General features: G+C 38.3%; 1 protein-coding gene and 1 long non-coding RNA gene across 2 annotated transcripts in view; both read left to right on the forward strand.

Moving 5' to 3' along the window:
• Window positions 1-729, forward strand: part of LOC112062715 (uncharacterized) — a 3,968-nt gene extending 3,239 nt beyond the window's left edge. Inside the window, exon 3 of the long non-coding RNA XR_008619577.1 lies at window positions 634-729. This is a non-coding gene — a long non-coding RNA (uncharacterized lncRNA). The remainder of the gene's footprint in view (window positions 1-633) is intronic.
• Window positions 730-1,081: 352 nt separating this feature from the next.
• Window positions 1,082-22,628, forward strand: part of LOC102987474 (lysine-specific demethylase 4D) — a 27,083-nt gene continuing 5,536 nt past the window's right edge. The window contains exons 1-6 of the mRNA XM_024117687.2: window positions 1,082-1,179; window positions 1,793-1,870; window positions 8,983-9,156; window positions 15,444-15,775; window positions 16,250-16,338; window positions 20,899-21,020. The gene's annotated coding sequence lies outside the window, so the exon portion shown is untranslated. The remainder of the gene's footprint in view (window positions 1,180-1,792; window positions 1,871-8,982; window positions 9,157-15,443; window positions 15,776-16,249; window positions 16,339-20,898; window positions 21,021-22,628) is intronic.

The following is a 22,628-nucleotide window of genomic DNA, read 5'->3' on the forward strand; positions in this document are numbered from 1 at the left end:
AATGTTTAAAATCATGACGTCTGGAGAGGCACCTGACAATCTGAATTTTCTCATAAACTCCAGACAATTTTGATACATAGGCAGGTTTGAAAACCACTATTCTAGACAAATACACACTCACACAGACACACACTCACACACACATCCTTGTGTATATGTATGTAATTATATTTTTTAAGGAAAGTTGAAAACAGCAGTCCTTGTTTGAAATCCTCAGTAATTGTTTGTGGAATTTCTACCATATTCAATTAATGTAGTTACTAAGCTTCTAGAGAAAAGGGCTTGACAACGTTCTCTGATGTACCTCCCAGTTCCTTTGGACGTAGATTTCCAGTTCCTTTTTCTTATTGCTAAGTGTATCAGTTTTTAAAAGAGGAATAAATTGTACTTTTGTCTCCATCTGCTTTATGTCTAGTCCTGTTGTATATGCCGTGCGTGAAAAGAAGAAAATGTTGAAACATTGGTTTGGAGTTAGAAATACTGCCTTGAACTCATTAGATATAATTTAAGGACCAACCTCAAATAAGGAGATAAAAGTTTCCAGGCTAAGTGAAAGGACAGCTCTCAAATTTGAATCATAGCTTTTATTTCTACAGTATTAACTTTAGGCTCTCCTATTTTTCCTCGTTGCAGACTGGTCTAGAAACAAATAGACTTATCTTTGAAGATAAGGCAACTTCATGTGTTCCCAATGCAAAAAGAATTTTAAAAAGGAAGTCAAAACCACCAGAAAAGGTATGAGAAAAGAACCATTAATCAAAGTGCTGGTTATTACTTGGCGTAGTTTATGTGAAAACACTTATAAACCGTGTGGTCCTTCAAACTTGGATGAGTAAATCTCTTTCATTCTCAGTTTCTTCATTGGGAAAATGGGGATAAGTAATATCTAGTTCTAAATTTTCACCCTGACAGTGAGATTATATATATGAAAGTGTTAGAACTACATAGCACCGAACAAATGTTAGTTATTATTCAGTATCGCATTATCTTCTGAACTTAAAAGTTTGTGTATATACATATGCACGCGTGCGCATGTACAGTATTAACTTTAGGCTCTCCTATTTTTCCTCGTTGCAGACTGGTCTAGAAACAAATAGACTTATCTTTGAAGATAAGGCAACTTCATGTGTTCCCAATGCAAAAAGAATTTTAAAAAGGAAGTCAAAACCACCAGAAAAGGTATGAGAAAAGAACCATTAATCAAAGTGCTGGTTATTACTTGGCGTAGTTTATGTGAAAACACTTATAAACCGTGTGGTCCTTCAAACTTGGATGAGTAAATCTCTTTCATTCTCAGTTTCTTCATTGGGAAAATGGGGATAAGTAATATCTAGTTCTAAATTTTCACCGGGACAGTGAGATTATATATATGAAAGTGTTAGAACTACATAGCACCGAACAAATGTTAGTTATTATTCAGTATCACATTATCTTCTGAACTTAAAAGTTTGTGTATATACATATGCACGTGTGCGCATGTGCGTGTGTGCGCGCGCGCGCGCACACACGCGCACACACACACACACACACACACACACACACACACACACACACAGTGTTTCTCTACTGAGACTGTAACTGATGTTTTGTCAGGAACTACTTTTTCTTTCCTAGCCTTTCCTAGGCTAGGATATGTGTTGACGAGTACTATTAGGAGCTCCAGACCATAATGCCAATAGAGATAAAACAAGCAGTAGCCCAGCAGTAAGCTGAAGTTTCAGGTTAGTCCTATATATAGCCAGCTTTTATCATCATGTGAGTAAAATGCTCTTCTTCTTTCTTTTCCATGCAGAGACGTTCTAGGAACTATTTTGCTGCACAACCACATTATAGATTATGCTTGGGTGATATGCCATTTGTAGCTGGAAAGGTGAGTTGGTCGAACTCTGGCTTTTTTTGTACAGCTTAGATCTTTGAATTAAATCCACTCATCTGCCTGTATACCTATAAACGGTGGAAATCTTTTTCTGCTTTTTTACCAGTTGGATCATAGTGATGTGAGAATGAGATGAAGGAAAGTTTTATGGGACTGGGGGAGCAGGGAGGAGACTGGGAGACTGGGGGGACACTTTAAAGCAGGTAGAGTATATGCAGAAGGGAAGTTATGAGCAAAAGCAGAGACTGTGGTTTGCAGAAGGTGTGGTTGCAGATAGGAAATAGTATATTTGTAGCCCTGTTGATCTGTATTTAGATAGAGATAGATATTTAAATGTAAAGAAGTCACATCCTCTTTGTCCTCACATGCTTATTACTTATAGGATTCATTCTCCAAGAAGCAGTCATACATAGACTTGAATCTTAAGTTCCTTTAGTGCTTAAAAATGTGGAGATGATAATTTTATCAAATATGAGCAAGTACTGGGTGATTTCTAAGGAGTGCTTAACACTGTGTTAGTTTTTATACCACTTTTTCATTAATGTTTGTGTTGCTGGTTGTTTCATGTATAGATGCCTTGAGTATCCAACTAGATTGTGAATTCGAGAAGCTTGAGGAGTAAATTTTAATTTTAGGTATTTATTTGTTTATTTTAACCCCACAGGAAATCCTCACTGAAAGCTTAGGGAATGAAGTATTTCCTAGCTTTTCCACTTGCCCTTTGTAGATGCGTGCGGCCAAATCACTTGTAAAAAGTTTTGTCGTTGGCTGTCCTTTACCCTAAATTTAACCTCCTCTTAGATTGCAGACCATCTTTTGACCTACCAAGGTCAAAAGGTTCATCTTTGAACCTTTATTCCTAACCAAGGTTCTTCTACTTTGCCATAGAATCTTTGAGTTGGGCTGGAAACAGTTTCTCAAAGGATGACCAGCTGCATTAGAATCATTGACTATGCATCTGAAAAAGCAGGTTACAAAGCCCCACCACAGTTCTACTAAATCAGAATTTTCTGGGTGTGGGACCTAGAAAGTATAGTCAGTTGTTCCCGAGTCTCAATCTAATGTTCATTTAGATTTGGGACCCACTTAGTACAGTTCCCTGTCCAATGTTTGCATTATATAAACATCCAGAGTAATGGTCATGTACTCTGCCCAAATACATCTACCGATGAGACCTCATTATACCCTCAAACAGCCCTTCCCAGTTCTAGACAGCTTTATTTGAAAGTTCTTAAGTGAGATGAAATCTGTCACTATAAATTCTACTCATTGGTATTTTTTTCTGCTCTCAGGAATCCACATATAGACCAAATGAACCCTTAACTTTAGGAAAATTTTAAAACTTTCGAAGATAGCTGTATCTTTTTTTTAACCTTATATTGATAATAGATTAGGTCAAGAAGACTAATTGAGGAACCAGTATACTGGTAAAACTAAACTGTATTTTTTACATTGCTTCTCTTTATTGGGCAAAGGAAATTTTGTTTCAAGTATAAAAGTGAGTGAAAACATAAGGAGTATGTAGTTTAAACATAAATGTTTAAAGTTCCATGTTGAAACTCAAGATGACCTGGTAGAAAGCTGAGATTGTGAGTTCCAGGACAGCTGAGACCATGTTTTATACACTCTGTGTCTCCAGCAATTAGCCCTGAGCCTAGCCCACAGTGGGGAGGAAGGCACTCAGTATTTGCTGAATGAATAAATGTCTCCTCTGTGCACATCAATATTTGGAAAAAAAGAGTCCATCTACTGCAATTAACCTAGCCCACAGTGGGGAGGAAGGCACTCAGTATTTGCTGAATGAATAAATGTCTCCTCTGTGCACATCAATATTTGGAAAAAAAGAGTCCATCTACTGCAGTTAAATGGTCCTCCTTCACCCACTGAACAGACAGTTGTCTTCAACATTACTGCCATAGACTGAGTGTTTGTCCCCCTCCAAAGTTCATGCGTTGAAACGTAAGTGATGGTATTTGGAATTGGAGATTTTGGGAGGTGATTAGGTCATGAGAGGAGAGCCCTCCTGAAAGGGATTAGTGCCTCTAGAAAGAGACCACAGAGAGGTGCTTGCCCCTTCTGCCATGTGCGTATACAGCAGAAAGACGGCCATCTATGAACCAGGAAGTTGGTTCTCACCAGACACTGACTCTGCTGGCCTCTTGATCTTTGACTTTCTGGCCTCCAGAACAGTGAGAAATAAATGCTTGTTTCTAAGCCCCTAAGATATTTTGTTATATCATCCTGAAAGGACCATGAAAATACTAAATAATATTAACAGGGTTTAGGAAAGAGAGCCAAGCCAAGCAGTTTATCCATATCTGGAGAAGGTGGATTTTGGTCATCTTGTTTCATCAGAACCTCCTTTTCCTGTTTGTATTATAAAATGACTCAGTGCCTTGGTGATCTATGAACAGCTAGTGAAAATGAAATACTCCTGTGAGTTTTTCTAAAATGCATATTTACAAAAGCTACACTGGTTTCCAAACTTCACCTGAATTAGAACTTCATTTTCCTTTTTCCCTGGAAAGTAAAAAAAACTTTCATAATACACAAGCAATATGTTTTTTCCAGTTAAATAAAACAATACAGATGAAAGATACACAGATTATTGAAAATGAAGAAACTATGAAATACTCCTGTGAGTTTTTCTAAAATGCATATTTACAAAAGCTACACTGGTTTCCAAACTTCACCTGAATTTAATCCTATCTGCTTTGAAAAAGAATTTCATTTTTTCTCTTGTATGATAGTTTTTCTCTATAATATTTTATACACAGATTATTGAAAATGAAGAAACTTTAAAATGTGGAAGTTTAAACAGAATGTTCTCCTTTCTCCCGTTGAGAGTCGAATACATTTTAAAAGGGAACACGCAATCAGCAAGAAACAAAAGGCCAGGGAAGCTCTTGAGATCCCCTGTCTAAATATATAACATTCGCTCATATCTGCGTGTCTGCCATCTCAGTAACCTCCTTTTGGGGCCCAGAGTTGAGCTGAATTAAAGTTGGTTGGGGAGGCTTAGGAGTTGCTTATAGAACCAGTCTCCAAGGTTCACTAGAGCATCACTGGAACTTTGCTGGTATTTAAAAAATGTGTTTATTGCATCTTCTATTAGGGATAGCGGGGTCTATATTTGGAGAACAAGACTTTCATTAGTCACTTGGGGAATGGTAGTCCAATGATCACTAACCTCTTAAGAAGAGCAGTTGGTTAACTTAGGGCTTTGGATTTGTTCCCTGATGTATGCAGGTTGGGGGTGAGAGCTGGATCTCTGAGCCTCACTGTCAGAGCTCCTACTTCTCTGCTGTGTTTCAGAGTATCACTCGCTCTAATAAATGATTAGGAAAAGAATGTTGATCTAAAGAGGCATCAAACTTTTACCTGTCCAAGGTATCCACATCTCAGTGGGTCTCAGTTATATCACTTTTCTGAGATCTTGGCTAAGATAAAGGGATGGCTACCAGATGCTTCCACCAACTGCAGGCCAAGTATTAAGAGCAGCTTCTCTCTTTCCTGGGAAATGGGTCAGTCATGTTATCATTTGCCATTGCTATCTTGGACATTTGTTTAAAAAGGAGCTCTATAGGTTGGCTCTGATGAAGTTAGAAGAGCTACATATATTTTATATCTATAACATCTATTAAATATTCATTTAGTACTGTTTATGTGCTATGTAATTTTCTAAGCTCTTTGTATCCTGAATTTCACCACATCTGAGACGCCACTGATTATAAGCTACACCATTCTTTTTCATACTACTGAGGTAGCTAAACTATGCTATCCTATTGACTGTAAGTTGCACCTCAATTTCAGACATGTTAAAATGTGAAAACTGCATGTCTTAGAATCAATGAAACACTGTATATTAATGCATGTGGCCATAATTAAAGCAACTCTAGGAGGTAGGTTCTATCATTATCCTCATTTTGTAGATGAGAAAACTGAGGCGTAGGGGGTTCTGCAGTGTGCTCAAGATCACACTGCATTTGCACCCAGACAGTCGAACTCCAGGGCCCAGCTCATAACCACTACACTCTTCTCCCTGCAGATAAGGAAAGCCAAAAAAAAAAAGTTTCAGAAACGTTATTTTAAATATTTCTCTGCATGAGGAGACTCAAAGTTATTCCTGTCTGGAGTTGTCCCCTAACATCTGGACCAATATCCAACAGCTGAGCAATCCGGAAGTGCTCAGGACTTCTATGGACCATATGTCTTTTTAGTGCAAGCACATGCGGTGAGAGTGTGTGTGTGGACACATGGCTTCTTTTATGAGGACTGAGGTGGTCTAGTGTTACTTCTAGACATCATCCAGGGTTTAGCTTTGCTAGAAAAAGACAGTTCTGCCACAGGTTCAGGAGAGCGCGGTTTAGCCTCCTGTTGGCGTGGGTGTCAACCACCACTTTTGACTCTGAGTCCTCTTCTGCTTCTGATTTGAGGGTTCAGCCTGGTGCACTTTCTTAGGTTTAGTCATGATTAGGAACATAAATCAGGCATGCTCATCAAAATAGGAGTTACTCCTCAGCCTCCTTGCCTCTCCTCATAATCCACATGGGGTTAATTTTCTCACTACCTGTCAATTTCATACAAGTGTAAGACAATCAACAGAGAGGAGTGACAGGAAGTGGCTTCAGGGACCTAGATATTTAATCATTATTCTAGTTTACAAGCCACAGTTTCAACATATCTCATCATTAAGTATTATCTTACACCACTGCTACTGTGTTTCCAGAGCTACTTCTCCCCAGATTAGCTTCCACGACCCTTCTCTGCCCTCATAGCACATCATAGCTCTCTTAAAGAGCACTTCTCACACTGTATTGGAAATCCTTGTCTGTCTGTCTGTCTTCCCTAGCTACTTCAAGTTCTGTGGTACACAGTTCTGTATCTGTCTTGCCCTGGGCCATAGGTGACACAGCATGAAGTCTACGCTACAGAACTCACTCGTGGCGTGAAAGTTCCCCAGCGTTGCCCTTCCCTGTCTAAGGCAGAGCATCACTTAACATCTGCTTTCTTTTCTGGTTACCCATGGAGCCCTGCGCGGCGCTGGCATGAGAGCAGCGACCAAGACTAACCTCGTTCTTCCCTGAACACTCGGCATCTAGCCAGTGCTTATGGTAGATGGTTTAAAAACATTTTGAAAATGAATGAATGAACTAGAGCCATGAGACTCCAAATGAAATTTCATGGAAGGGTTTTTCTCCCCTTCTTTTATTCATTGATTTACTCACTGTATTGACTGCTTACTGTATAGTAGGCACTATGTTTATTTCTGAGGGGGAAGGTAGCCATTAGATACAGGGGAAATACTGGGATTAGTAGGCACCATAAGGGAGTTCCCTGGTGGTCCAGTGATTAGGACTCCATGCTTCCGTTGTAGGGGGACTGGGTTCGATCCCTGGTCAGGGAACTAAGATCCCACAAGATGCAAAGAAAAAGGCACAATCAGAAAGGGCCCTTAACATCACATAGAGCAGGAGAAGGGCAAGGGGTGAGTGAGTACATGCTTCTTGGGAAGATGGATGATTTAAGGAACTAATGTTTAGCTTGATTGTGTTTAAAAAAAATAAAAGGTAAATGAAAGAGATTAAGGGATGGGAATACAAGGTGAGAATTCCGGGCCAAGGGAAGTATTTTGTGATGCAAAGTCTCAGGGACAAGAGAGAGCACTGTCTGTGGTAGAAACTGCAAGAAGTTGAATAGTACTGCTCAGAACATAGATGGCCAGGTGGCTCAGGTCAGAAGTCAGGCCCAAGAGCGAGGGATCAGATCTCAGAGGTTTTGGGGGTCAGGTAGGGAGCAGGGTTTCATCCTAAGGCAAAAGGAGAGCGATTGACGGGCTGTAAGAGTAGGATGATGTCATCAGATTTATTTTAGGAAGTCACTCCAGCTGCACAATGGATTGGCGGGGATGAAGGGATTAAAAACTGGGTATGAGAGATGAGGTGGTGAGGACTGCAGGGCTGGAGAAGGGTCTAGTTTGACCCATGTCTTCAAACAGCTTGGAACAGAATCAACCAAACCACTGAAACCCAAGTAGAATGTCATTTTATTCCACAATCGCCATTATTCTTCCCCTTAAGGTCTTTGCTGACAGCTGTTGACAGATGTTGCATTGGCATGGGTGCGTTTGTAATTTGCAAAAGTAGACTCAATATCATCATATAACTTCTCTTTGGAAAGTAGACAAACAGAAAGAAGCTCTCTTGTTTGTATTATAAACTAAAAGGAACTAAAGTAGACAAAATCAGCCTGGCTGTGGGATGTGCAAATGTTCTGTGTTAATGTGCGTGTTGGTCACTGACAGGGGTCTGGGAAAAACTAGAATTTGCTGAAGGGTGTGGGGGAGTAGTGGCAGAGATAGTTATGCTTTTCAAAGGGAGGGGAGCAGGGATCAAGAAAGGTTGAAAAACAGTGAATTAAAATCATATAAATGCTTTAGTCATAAAAACTGAGAATTTATTTTTATATTCTGCACTTTTTCAAACACAACATAGTTATCAAATTTGACATCTATTACTCTATTAGTCTCTGTGGTAGCCAATGGGACTAAGAGAGACCACCCTGAGAATAAGAAGGGACCACCCTGTCCCCCGAAGTACATGATCTAGTAGAGAAACAGGCAGAGCAATGATTAATACCCTTAGATGACAAGTAGCATAGTAGAGCATGTATAAAGAACATGAGAAAGAGAGGGATTGATTTCTAGTTGTTTAATTGTGTTTAGAGTTGACAACGTGAATCGACATTGGGGAACATGTATAATCATAGATGGTAATATAAATATGAAAAAATCCCATGAAAACCCTAATCCTCACAGCCTCGCATGGAGGACATGGCAGAAGTGTACAAGGGTAAGGATGACCTGGCTGAGGGACAAGTACCACATGATCAGGGTCATCAAGTCCAGATCAAAGGGGACTGCAGTCAGGTTGTTACTGTGACATCACACTGTATGCGTCCTTTTTTTGTTTTTTTAATTAAGAAATAAATTTAGGTTTCATTTCAGGGGCCAAACATAGTCAACCTTTTCAGGTATTGAAACCTCCAAGGAATTGGTTCTTAAGCTGCAAAATGTGCTCTACTGACAATTTCTATCCTATTTATAGGCTCACCTCATGGATTTGCTGTGACTTAGAGGAAAGGCCAGGCTTAGGAAGCAGACGGGCCTGGCTCAAATCTGGCTCAGGACTCACTGATTATGCCATCTTGGACAAGCATCTGAACGCTCTGGTCCACTTCCCCATGTGGCACACTGAGGAAATAAGATGAAATAATAAGATGTGAGTGAAGGCACCATAGTAGGCACTCTGCTTCTATCTCTACCACCATCGCAGTCCAAGCTACCATCTCTCATCTGGATCTTTATAAATGTTTTTCTTTATACATTCTGGGCCACTCCAGTTGCCCATTTCTGCCCAGAAAACAAACGTGATTGTGTCTCCGCTGTTGAAAGATCAAAAGCCTCAACATGATTTATATAATATTTCTTTCCAAACTGCAGGACATGAGCCATTAGTGGCTTATAGAAACAACTTTGTGGGATACAAGCAGCATATTTTTTAAAGGGGAACAAAAGAGAGCACAACAGAAATACTAGATTGCAATGTCAATTTTAAGCATAGGCATTATTACATGAAGCTTGTTTTCTCAATATGGGTCCGGGTTTTAGTATTTTCTGAGAGATGAAATAAGTGCACCTGGGAAAGAAAAATAGGACCATGGTGGGGGGCAGGGAAGGAAGCTATATACACTTGAAAAAGCTCAGGGGACAGAAATGAGCTGTTAACATTTAAAAGTTGTCTAGGAGAAATGAAAAAGACAATAGAGGTAGGTTTACAAGATAAAGATGAGAAAAAATTTCGGAAGATAAAGCATAGTGATAAAGGAATAGAAGATTGGAAGAAGAAAAGATACAAAAATTGGAGGTCCAGTCCATGAGTTCTGATATCCAAATACAGGAGTTTATGTACAGAGGGAAGAAGTAGAGGAAGTTGTCAAAGGAGGAACTAAAAAGTTTTCATAAAACTAAAGAACCAGAATTTTGAGAAGGAAAAAATTTCAGAGCACTTGGACAAAGAAAAGCTCCTATAAACTAATAGAGAGGAACACAGCCAACTAGGACGAGGAATCATGCTTAATCTCCCTTCTTCCTCACAGCATACTCACAAAACAATAAATAAAGTTAATAAAGCAAACCCCAAAATGCCAGTTAGAATTACAGGTATAATTAAAATCCAAATTAAAAGTACACTTAACATATAAAAAGGAAAAACCCCATAAAATAATATTTATCTGTCCGTGGATGTGCAAATAAATTTCTAACTTTCTAAACATAAAGGCCATGAAAGGCATTACAAAGGAAAAGACCGACTCAACATTTTAATATATTAAATTGAAATATATGCCAAAACCATTTAAAATTAAAATTAAGTATAAATTAAAGAAATGGCAAACTGGGAAAAAAATTATGAACAGATTAAACAAAGGGTTTAATACGTAAAATATTAACATGAGCAATGTGTAAAATGTTCATATACTGTGTAAAATATGCAAAATAGTCACATAATATATCAAATGTTCATGTAAGTAGATGAGAAAAAACACTAGAACCATATTAGAGAAAAATGGACAAAGGATATGAACCCATACAAATGGCTAGCATATTTTGACGAACAAAAAGTCAATCTTACTTGTAATCTAAGAAGTATAAATTAAAACTAGAGCTACACTTATTCACCAAAATTTTTCACAATAATTTTCTTACCAAATTATTAAAGATTGTTTTTCAGAGTTAAGTTAATGGTCAGAATGTAAAGTGATATTTTTCTGGAAAGTTTTTGCGATAGGTGTTAAGGATTTTAAATGTTCAAATCTTGCAGTGCAGTAATTCCATTTCTAGATATCTAATCCAAGGAATTTCATTATTTAATGTTTTACAAAATATACTGATCTAGGTACTGAAGTATAGGATATTTATAAGGGATTAGCAATAGTTGTGGAAAAGTAAAAAACAAAATAACTGTCCAATAATAGGGGGAAAGTTGAGTCACTTATCTCCATCAAATAGAATTTATTTAGCCATCAAATATTATGGTTATAATTATTTTCAATAAACGGTAAGTAGACTTTCTAACTTGAGAAGAAATGTATTAAACACAGCATTTAGATATTGGCTGTCAGCAGAAACAATGGCTAACGTCTGAGGCATTCTGTCAACAATCCTCATTTGAAATAATAGCTTTGAAATATGCAGGGAACATGAAAGACAAGAAGGCTTTCCTGCTGTCCTGAAATTGTTCAGTAATCTGTACAATAAGCAATCTGGACAATGGCACAGTGAGTGGATTTATTAAACTGACTTCCCTTCTTACCTTCCTCAGTTTAAAACTCATACACACACACAGACACAGAGAGCACAGTGAGTGGATTTATGAAACTGACTTCCCTTCTGACCTTCCCCAGTTTAAAACTCACACACACACACACACACACACACACACCAGGAAAGCTTGGAGGAATTATTTTTGAAAGACTCCTAATTTCCACACATCCATCAAGTCTAATCATTCTGATAAACATACTTTTCTTTAATTGTCAGAATTGTCAAGTTTCCTTAGGTGAAGAATTTCTGTGTTACTGGGGATACCATGAATAAGGGTAAAATGGAGGAATAAGAGAAATGAAAGGGTACTTATTCTCAACTAGTACTTGTGGCTCCAATTGAAAGAAACATGGAGGCGGTTTCACAGTAAAAGCAACCATCTGAGACCCATAGAGAAGCCATTTGTCTGGAGCGGTGAAGGATCACCGTAATTTTACCCGGCAAATTCTGAGAAGCTTTGATTTGAGCACAGAGTTACACTTACAAACTCAGAGTGTCTCCTTTGGATGCTCAATATCTGAAGACTAATGTGTATCTAGATTATTTATTTTATATAGATGGTAGCCCGGCTCATTCCTCCTAGGATCTTTAGAAATTTAAAAGGGAAATAATTTAGTTTATAAAACTATACAGGTGACTTCTCTGGCAGTCCAGTGGTTAGGACCCTGCTTCTGTTTCAGGGGGATGGGTTTGATCCATGCTCAGCGAACTATGATCCCACATGCCACGTGGCAAAGCCAACAAAAACAAAAACAAATACTCAACTCTAGCCTTGTTTTAGTTGTCTGTTAATACTTCAATAAGAAATGAGGGCCTGTGTGATATTCATAATCAGCATTTTATGGTTTATTAGGGGAAAGACCCTTAGCATGGTATTTAAATTTTTGACATGAATTTTTCTTCTAAATTGTTTCACTCTTCTCTTTTCATTTCGTTAGAGGAAGTTTTCATATAGAATGAAAAATTTGATTATGTATTTATATAGGTTTAAATAAAATCATTGTGGAAGAATTTTTAAGATTAAAAATTAGGGTGAGATATGCAGATTATCACATGATAGCGGTGACCGGTACTTGTAGATCCTCAGGGTCTAGCTTGAGTGGTGACAGCTATAAGTAGGAGAGGAAGGCAAGTTGGATCCTTGGGTCTTTATATAAGGAAGGAGAGCACAGGAAGCCTCCCTGGGGTACAGAGATGTCCCTGGGGCCTCACAGTAGACTGTTGTTTGATTCCCTGGCATCACCGACTCTATGTCTAGGGAGAGGGAGATGTAATAGCCAACGGTAACTAAGATACTGTATTACCATCCTTAGAAAAAAAGATTTCTAAAGGAGGAAGTTAATTTCAGGAGAAAGATGATCAATTTGTATTCAAGAAGTTGATTTTCAGGGGCTCAGCGGCCAGTCAAGAAGGAAAAGGAAATCAGAAGTGCAGGAGAAATTCAGTGCTATTAGAGAAAGCTATGGCAACAAATAATATCTTTAAAGAGAGTGTGATACTAAAGAGAGCCATGAACATAAAAAGGAAATTGAAAGGGAGAAAAAAAAGTTGAAAGAGAGATGAGAATTGAGCTTTGAAATAAGACTGCATTTGTATAGTAGAAAAAGAAGTGGAACCAAGGAGAAAGAAAAGAACCAGAGAAGAGTATCAGTGCCCTGGAGGTCAGAGACATTTTAGGAAAAAGGAGGTGTTCCATGAATCGATGTAGACAAATAAAATGTAACCCATGGAGCAGCACTTGGGAGACAATTTGATGATTTACAGAGATCAATTTCAGTGGAGAAGTGGGGTCAGAATCAGAAGACGAGAGAGATGAGGAAATGTTTTTGTAAAGGTAGATTATTTTTGTTTATGTTTTGACATGTTGGGTATTGAAGGTAAGAGAAAGGATGTAGCTTAAATCAGGAAACAGACTGATGACTGATGATTTAAGTCTTTACAGAGGTGATAGTCATCATTTAATTGACCATAGTTTTGGAATGCATGGAAGGGGTCAATTTAAGGAGTTTAAATGGCCAGATTAGCTCTGGAGAGGGGGAGTATCTTCTGTTCCCCTGAGATAGGAGAGTAGGGAGAAAGACGGTGTGTAACCAAGATGAGAGAGACTGCAGTGTGCACCAAATGATTTTAGTTTATTTTTTTAATAAACATTTTTGGTGTGTGCGCTATATTAACTACCAAGATCCCTTGGAAAATAAGATGATGAAAAAGACCTACACAATGCACTGAAAGTAGTTTTATATGGAAGATAAGACAAGTACAAAAATAACTCTGGGGATTGAGAACACATGCTATTAAGTTATAAATTTTCCTACACCTCAGTTTCTTCCTCCATATAATGAGAATAATGATAGTACCAGCTATGTTTCAAGCATCCCATTCTCTTTCTAGCTTACATCTCCTAGTGTTCTAATAGAAGTATTTGACGTAATGCAGACATTCAGCCCATGAATCAAACACTGTTTCATTCTCCATCATGTTCTCCATCATGTTCCCTCATGTTCTCATTTTCTTATTTACCCAGGATTAATTTACTGGCCCATCATTTTAATCACTCTCTTATTCCTCCATCGAATACATCAAGACACTTGTTCCTCTCTCCTTGTGATACACATGGCTGGAAAACCCTAACCCTGATGAAACCTTACTATTTGCTTTCTTCCCTTCTTTTGGGTCCCCTTATCGATGCCTCCAGTCCTCCTTATCGATGGAGGAAAATTCCACAAAGTCATACAGTATGAATTCACGAAACACATCAAGACCAAGGCACACATAGGCTCTGCATTTCTTCAGCATCTACATGGAGAGGCATCCCATGTTGAGGAGGGTTTTGTTCTAGTGGAGGCCCCTTCCCCATTGCTCTTCCTTCATATAGAGCTTTGATGACAGCAACTTTATTAGGAGAGGGACCTTCAGACTGCTTGAGGAATTAATAAGCCTAGATATCATGCCAGCCATTTACAGGAGCTGTCTGGGAAAGCCAGCAGCCCTGAACGTTAGGAGGCACCTGGGGACCTTGGGCCCTTTTGGATGCTATAGCCCTCCAGTCATGGAACAAGTCTAGGCTAGCCTATTGTTCAGGCCTCTTAGGATGAACACCTAGGGTCATTTTTGAACAAAGCTGCTCCTTCGTAACAGTCTATCCCCAAGACCCTTGAGTGCTCCTCAGGTGTTTCTGGAATAGGAAGAGAGATATTATGTGACTTCCACCCAATCTTTAGAGGCTAAGTTAACTGCATTTGTCACACACCCTCAAGGATGAGCTAGATTGTCAACCACTTCCCCTCCCCAGCATTTAGGACCAATACATTCTATAGAGACCTTGAGATTCTTTTATCCTTTGACATTAAAGTGGGAAAATGAACAGAGCGTATTGACCCTCCATTACCTACCTTCTGCATATTCCATGGTGCATGAGGCTCCAGGACAGAGGTAGAAGGAGCTACTACGGCTCACTCGATGGGCCAGCATGTGAAAATCTCTCCAAGCCTCCACTGCCTTCTCAGTGCTGTATGTACATTTCACGTGGTTAAGTCATTGATATATCCCAATCAACACATCCAAAAATAAATGAACAAGACAATTTCAAGTGGGCATATGTTCTGTGAAGAGATGAAAGGGGCTGGGGTGATATTGCAGAATGGGCAGTGTGTTTCTGGTGGTCAGGGGATACTTCATAGAGCAGGAGACCTTCCTGAGTCCCAAAGGACAAGAAGGAAGGTCCAGAGCTGATTTCCATTTGGAGGAAACAAGTATAACAGCCCTAACACAGAGCTTGGTGTTTTTGTGTGGATAGAGAGGAAGCTCATTTGTGTCTGGGGCATAGAGAAGGGAAAGGCAGGGTCCAGAGTATGTAGGACCTTTAACATGTAGCTCATGTTAAATATCTGAGTTTTTTTCAACTTGAAATGAGAAGGCATTGGAAGTTTAAAACAGCACTTGACATGATATAATTTGCATATTTAACTAATCACCTTAATTGTTCTGTGGACCCCTTAGGGGCAGGAGAAGTAGTTAGAACATCTAAGTAATACAGGTGAGAATTGATGGTTACTGACTTAGGCCATAGTGCTGAGAATGCACAGAAGCGGCCAAACTCAGAATCAATTTTGGAAATTGAAAATGATAGTTTGGATGCAGAAGGAAACATTTCAGAGAATCAAACCACATCTCTCTTCCCTCCAGCTCTCCCCTACAGAATTTCAGTAAGATTCTGGAATTTGAAGCACCATGTAAAACTACAGGCAGGAGTAATGAAAAAGTAAGGCTTCTTTGAAGTTCTGATTGAGGAGTAGCCAAAGCCCATGTGCCATCCCCATCACCATGCAGCTGGGCAATTCTGTGGTGGTATATTGGTATAGCCAAGACATGGAAACAAACCAAGTGCCTGTCAACAGATGATTGGTTTAAGAAGAAGTGGTGTATACATACCATGGAATATTACTCAGCCACAAAAAGGTGAAATATTGCCACTTGCAGCAGCATAGATGGACCTAGAGAATATCGTACTAAGTGAAGTAAGTAAAACAGAAAAAGACAAATATATCACTTATATGTGTAATCTAAAAATAATACAAATGAATCTATATAGAAAACAGAAACAGACTCACAGACATAGACAACAAACTTGTGGTTAGCTAAGGGGAAAGGGAGCAGGAGAGGGATAAATTAGGGCTATGGGATTAACAGATACACACTACTGCACAGAAAACAGATAAGCAACAAGGATTTGAAAAAGAAAACAAAAAAACCAGGATTTGCTATATAGCACAGGTAACTGTATTCAATATCTTGTAATAACCTATTATGAAAAATAATCTGAAAAAATATATAACAACCACTTTTCTGTACACCCGCCACTAAAACAATATTGCAAATCAAGTATACTTCCATTAAAAAAAAAATTAGTCTTCTTGAAAGGATCAGGAGCTGGGGGTGGTAATGAAGGGGGTTCATCAAGTAATTTTATTGAAAATTCTATTTTATTTCAGGTTGACCGGCACACTCAGTTTGGATACTCACAATCTGGACCACTCTTCTCGGGAAAAGATGCCCAAATCCAGCTGGTCTTCCATGTCCAGTAAGTTTTTGCTATACTTAATCTTGGAAAAGGAGGAACATTGACAGTGACAACTACACAGAGGCAAGGATAGAGCCACCTTTGTTCTCACTGCCACGGTCTCTCCTAGGCCTCTCTCCACTTCTGAGAAATAACAGTCATGAGTCCAGTGTATATTCATCAAGTTTGTAGACAAATGGCTGCGAAACCGAAAGTAGAATGTCGTGTGTGGTTTTAACAACTTACCCCCACCATCACCTTTTAGAAGAGTCAATATTACACTTACAAGATCTAAAGGCTTTCCTATCTATAGTTGCCAGTCAGTTCAACAAAGTCAACTAGATCTGTGTAATTTATTTATTTTATTCATTCTGCTGCTGATGGACAATAGGGTTATTTCCAAATCTTTGTTATTTCAAACAGTGCTTTACAGAACAGCTTTGTATGTAGGATTACTGGGTTGTATTTATGTTCACTTTTAACTTTTTAGGAAAAACCAGCTTGCCTTCCAATTTCCACCTCTCTTGGCAGTGTGGGAGAGTTCTGGTTTCTCCATATCTTGACCCACTTTTTTATATTGTCAGACCTAATCAGAATGGGCAGAGAATAGCTTCTCTGATTGCTAGTGATCCTGCACATTTTCTTGTATTTATTGACCATTTGGATTTCCTCTTCTGAATTACCTAAAGGGCTGCCTGCATTTTTTGGTTTGACTATTTTTTGTTGTTGTTATGTAGAAGTTATGTGATATTCAGGATACTAATTCATTGTCTATTTCATGTATGATGACAAACTTCTCCTAGAGTGTAATTTATTTTAAATTTTTGCATCATTGTATTAGTCAGGGGTCTTCAGAGTAATAGAACCGATCGAAGATATATGTATAGCTCTTAGTAGGGGAACAAATTCATTGGGTTATGGAGGTTGAGGAATCCCACGATCTGTCAGATGGGCTGCGTGCAAGACGGAAAACGGGGAATATGGTTGGGTCTGGGTTCGAAAGCCTGGGAACAAGGAGTGCCCATGTCAGAAGTCCCAAAGCAAGAGAAGACGGACGCGTCGGCTCTTGCAGCGAGAGTAAATTCACCCTTACTCTGCTCTTTGTTGAATTTGGGCTCTCAGTGGTTTGGGTGATCCTACCTGCAGTGGTGAAGGCGATCTTTACTCAGTCTGCTGATGCAAGTGCTAATGTCTTCCCGGAACAGCCGTGCGGAACACACAGAAGTAATGCTTTACCAGCTATCTGGGCATCTCTTAGCCCAGTCTGCATGTGAAATGAACCATCACAGTCATTAGATTGGAATCATTTATATATATCAGAAATTCCTGTCATGGTGCTTTTGGTTCTCTAAGACATTGTTCCACCCTGAGTTCATAAAGACATTCTTCAATATTTTCTCTTAAAATTCTGTGTTGTATCCGTCTGTAATGCACGTCAAATTTATGTTAAATGGTACGAGGTCAAGCTCCAATTCCACTCCCCAAAATAGTGCCACTACCACAATGCCACTACCACATATTGACTAGCCCATCCTTCCCCATTGGATTGGTACGCTACCTCCATCATAGGCAGACTCCCACATATCCATGTGTCTGTGTCTGGCCTCTGTATTCTGTACATAGATATATTTGTCCATTGCAGCTCAAATATCACAGTTCGGTAGAGGAGAAATCACCCCTCTCTGTTCTTCTTTTAAGGAATCATCTTGGAGATTCTTGCTTGAATACATCCCTACTTACTAGATCTGTCACCTTGAGCAAGTTTCTTAATATCTCCTTGATGCGGTTTCCTCATATGAGAAATAGGGTTCATAGGATTTCCCTTATAGGGTCATTATGAAGATAAGGCATAAATAAATTATTCTATACAGAGTGCATTGAACAGTGTCTGGCATTCGATAGTCACCATATATTAGCTATTTTTAATAATATTTGTTCTGTTTGCAGTACAGAGAAACTTCTGTTAATCAAAAAAAAATGAAAAAGAGAGTGAAAAGACAAATCAAAGAGTGAGAACAGATATCGTATTACTCATACCTAGTAAAGAACTAATAAGCAGAACATATAACTACTACCAACACAGACAACCCAGCAGAAGAATGGACAGATGATCACCCTTGCATGCAGCTAGTGCGTAAACTGGTAAAATGTGTTGAAAAAATTTGGCAAGTTTAAGTTTACATATTCTATAGCCAGTATACACGTCAGAGAATTTTCAGAGCAATGCTGTTTGTAAGAGGCCAAAAGTGGAAAAAACGCAAAGCCCCATCAACAGTAGAAAGTTTATATGGTTGAATACTTTCCAGCCCTGGAACAGAAAAGTCCAGCTGCATGCAACGGCGTAAATGATGCAAAAATACACCAAAATTACACTAAAGTACATAAATAAACTTGTGCTTCTTCAAGGTTATATAAAGTTTTCAAAAATGGACAGAGTTTTAATTTTATAATGTTCACCAAAATTACTCTGTGAGTAGTTAGGATAAGGTCAGTCTAGGAGGCAGAAGGGGCTGTAATCCGGGAAAAAGGGCACCAGGCAGGCAGCCAGGAGACTGGCAATGTTGCATTTCTTGACCTGGGTAGTGGTTCCACTTCTGTTCACTCTAAAGTTATTTCTTGAAGTGCACATATATGCTTTATAGATTTCTGTGAACACCTTATATTTCGTAATTTAAAATACTTTTTAAAGTGCTCTAAAAAATTAAGTCACATAGTGGTTCATAGAATCGTTTGCTTTATAATGTGTTTTATTGTAGACTGTTTCCAAAACTCAGATTATGTGTGTAATTTTTTTCATTCTACTATTGTTTATTGATGCCTTCTCCTGTTTATTTATTATTTACAATATTATATTTAGTAATTCCTAATTTTGGGGGCACTTTTAGATTTACAAAACATTGAGCCCGTGGATCCAGGAGTGTTGACCCGACCCCACTCACATGTCCCCTTATTAGTAACATCTAAATTTCCATGGTATATTGATTACTATTAATGACCCAATGTCAATATGTTATTGTCTACTAAAGGCTATCATTGGTTCACATTTCCTCACCTGTTACCCAACGTCCTTTTTCTGTTCCAAGATCTCATCTAAAATATCAAATTACATTTAGTTTTCATGTCTCCTTAGGTTTCTCTTGGCTGTAACACATTCTCAGACTTTCCTGATTTTTGACCAAAAGCTTGTATAGAAACCTGACAGTTTGGGGGAATACTGGTCAGGCATATTGTAGGATGCCCCTCTATTGGAATTTGATGCTTTTCTTATAATTATCTTGGGTTTCAGTATTTTTTTGGAGGAAGATTATGGAGGGAATTTTATCACATTTTAATCACATCATATCAAGGACATATACTATCAAAGTAATTTATGGCTTTTTTTTTTTTTGGCCACACCTCGCAGTTTGTGGGATCTTAGTTCCCTGGCCAGGGATCGAACCTGGGCCCTAGTCAGTGAAAGTGCGGAGTCCTAACCACTGGACTGCCAGGGAATTCCCAGTTTATGACTGTTGATGTTGACCTGGTTACAATGGTGTTTGGCAGGGTCGTCCTCTATGAAATTACTACACCTCCCCGACGCCCACCCCCCCTTGCCACTCTGCACCTGCGTCTCTCACTCAGGGAGCCCTCTCTTCCTTTAGCAGGGAGTACTCTATAATTTATTAACCAGTTCTTTCTTTATTTTTTAAGTAACAGACTTCTATTTTATTAATCATTTATATTTTTGTAAATGGTTGTTTTCCCTTTTGTTTTTTGAATTGTTCTATCGTTTTTATCTTTTTTTCTTTCAAATAATTCTGAGGTATTTTGGTTTAGTTTTTACTAACTACTTGCGTACAACATAAAAATCAATAGATTTTTAGCTATTATATAGATATTGTTATAGATGTTATGTGGATATTCATTTTTAAATAACTATGGTTGTGTTCAGTTTTTTGATTATTGACTTTCAATTTTATTTCATGATTGAAATCAAAGATTGATCAAGACGGTACTCAATATGTTGATTGTATGGAATTTTTATTGAGATTTATTATGTGGTCTTACAGTGGTAAATTTTTGTAAATGTTATACATGTGTTGAAATGCATTTTGCTATGTGGTTGCTGCAGGTAATATAATCAAAGTTGTTAAATTTATTGTGTAAACATTTCTAACATTATTAATTTTCTTCTCATCTATCAGTTTCTGAGAGAACGGTGTTTGAACAAAAAAAAAGTCCCACCATGATTGCAAATATATCAGTTTTACCTTATAATTCTCAGTCTTTGTGTTCTATGTCTCAGTGGTATGTGTCTAGGTGCATAAAGTGCATCATTGTAATCTTTCCCATGAGTTTTTCTTTTCGATAACTATAAGCTGTCCTTCTTTTACCTTATAAATACATTCGATATTAATTGCTGCTAGGCCAGCTTTCTTTTGTTTAATATTTGCTTGGTTTGAGTTTCCCACTCCTTTTATTTTCACCCTCTTAGTTCGCTGTAAGATTGGTTTAAAAAATCAAAAGGGCTCAGACGAAGTGGGGTGAGCAACCAGAGCAATTACCGTTGATTAGTGCTAATCAAATTGTACCTGTGACCAGGGATAAAGCCAGAGCCATCAGGACATGGGTCTGCATTTGGAGGCCAGCTGCCCAGAGAGCACTGTCTCTCTCTCTGGGTCCTTGAATATCTCCAACTGGAATCAGGATTTTGTTGGTAGAAGGTAGGTCACTTTATTTCTGTAATTTGTGCTAATGAGCGAAAGAGTTCTTTTTCTACCAGAAGGTTTAAAAAAATGACACTATTTATGCATATATAGGGACAGAGAGAGCGAGAGAGAGGGAACTATACATTGGGATATCCTTTCCTTGAGTTTTTTTTTTTAACATCTTTATTGGAGTATAATTGCTTTACAATGGTGTGTTAGTTTCTGCTTTATAATAAAGTGAATCAGTTATACATATACATATGTCCCCATATGTGTTACCTCTTGCGTCTCCCTCCCTCCCACCCTCCCTATCCCACCCCTATAGGTGGTCACAAAGTACCGAGCTGATCTTCCTGTGCTATGGGGCTGCTTCCCACTAGCTATCTATTTTACGTTTGGTAGCGTATATATGTCAATGCCACTCTCTCACTATGTCCAAGCTTACCCTTCCCCCTTCCCATATTCTCAAGTCCATTCCTTAGTAGGTCTGCGTCTTTATTTCCATCTTGCCCCTAGGTTCTTCATGACCATATTTTTTATTGTTTTATTTTTAGATTCCATACATATGTGTTAGCATATGGTATTTGTTTTTCTCATTCTGACTTCACTCTGTATGATAGTCGCTTGGTCCATCCACCTCACTACAAATAACTCAGTTTCATTTCTTTTTATGGCTGAGTAATAATCCATTGTATATATGTGCAACATCTTTATGTATTCATCTGTTGCTGATGGACACTTTGGTTGCTTCCATGTCCTGGCTATTGTAAATAGAGCTGCAATGAACATTTTGGTACATGACTCTTTTTGAATTATGGTTTTCTCAACGTATATGCCCAGTAGTGGGAAGGCTGGGTCGTATGGTAGTTCTATTTTTACTTTTTTAAGGAACCTCCATACTGTTCTCCATAGTGGCTGTTTCAATTTACATTCTCACCAGCAGTGCAAGAGTGTCCCCTTTTCTCCACACCCTCTCCAGCATTTATTGTTTGTAGATTTTTTGATGATGGCCATTCTGAACTGTGTGAGATGATATCTCATTGTAGTTTTGATTTGCATTTCTCTAATGATTAACGATGTTGAGCATTCTTTCATGTGTCTGTTGGCAATCTGTATATCTTCTTTGCAGAAATGTCTATTTAGGTCTTCTGCCCATTTTTGTATTGGGTTGTTTGTTTTTTTAATGTGGAGCTGCATGAGCTGCTTGTAAATTGTGGAGATTAATCCTTTGTCAGTTGCTTCATTTGCAAATATTTTCTCCCATTCTGAGTGAACGCTATATTTCTAATGATTTTTCTATCAATGCAAATGAATGATTGGATTTTAATTAGAATGTTTCAGGTATTTACACATTAAGGGTAATGCTTGTTAAGGATGTGTACATTTGTGTTCTGTACTTTTTTCCTGCTTTTGTTTACCTAGGCACTTTTTCTATAATGGTAGATTTTTATCTGTGTCCCCTATTTTATTATAACGTGATTTGCTTGTACTTTTCTCTCTTTTCTCTTATGCTTATGTTTTTACACTTTTTTTTTTTTTTTTTTTTTTTTTTTTTTTTTTTTTTTTTTTGCGGTATGCGGGCCTCTCACTGTTGTGGCCTCTCCCATTGCGGAGCACAGGCTC

This window comes from Physeter macrocephalus, chromosome 16, assembly GCF_002837175.3.
Source record: "Physeter macrocephalus isolate SW-GA chromosome 16, ASM283717v5, whole genome shotgun sequence".
In the NCBI taxonomy this organism is placed as follows: Eukaryota; Metazoa; Chordata; class Mammalia; order Artiodactyla; family Physeteridae; genus Physeter; species Physeter macrocephalus.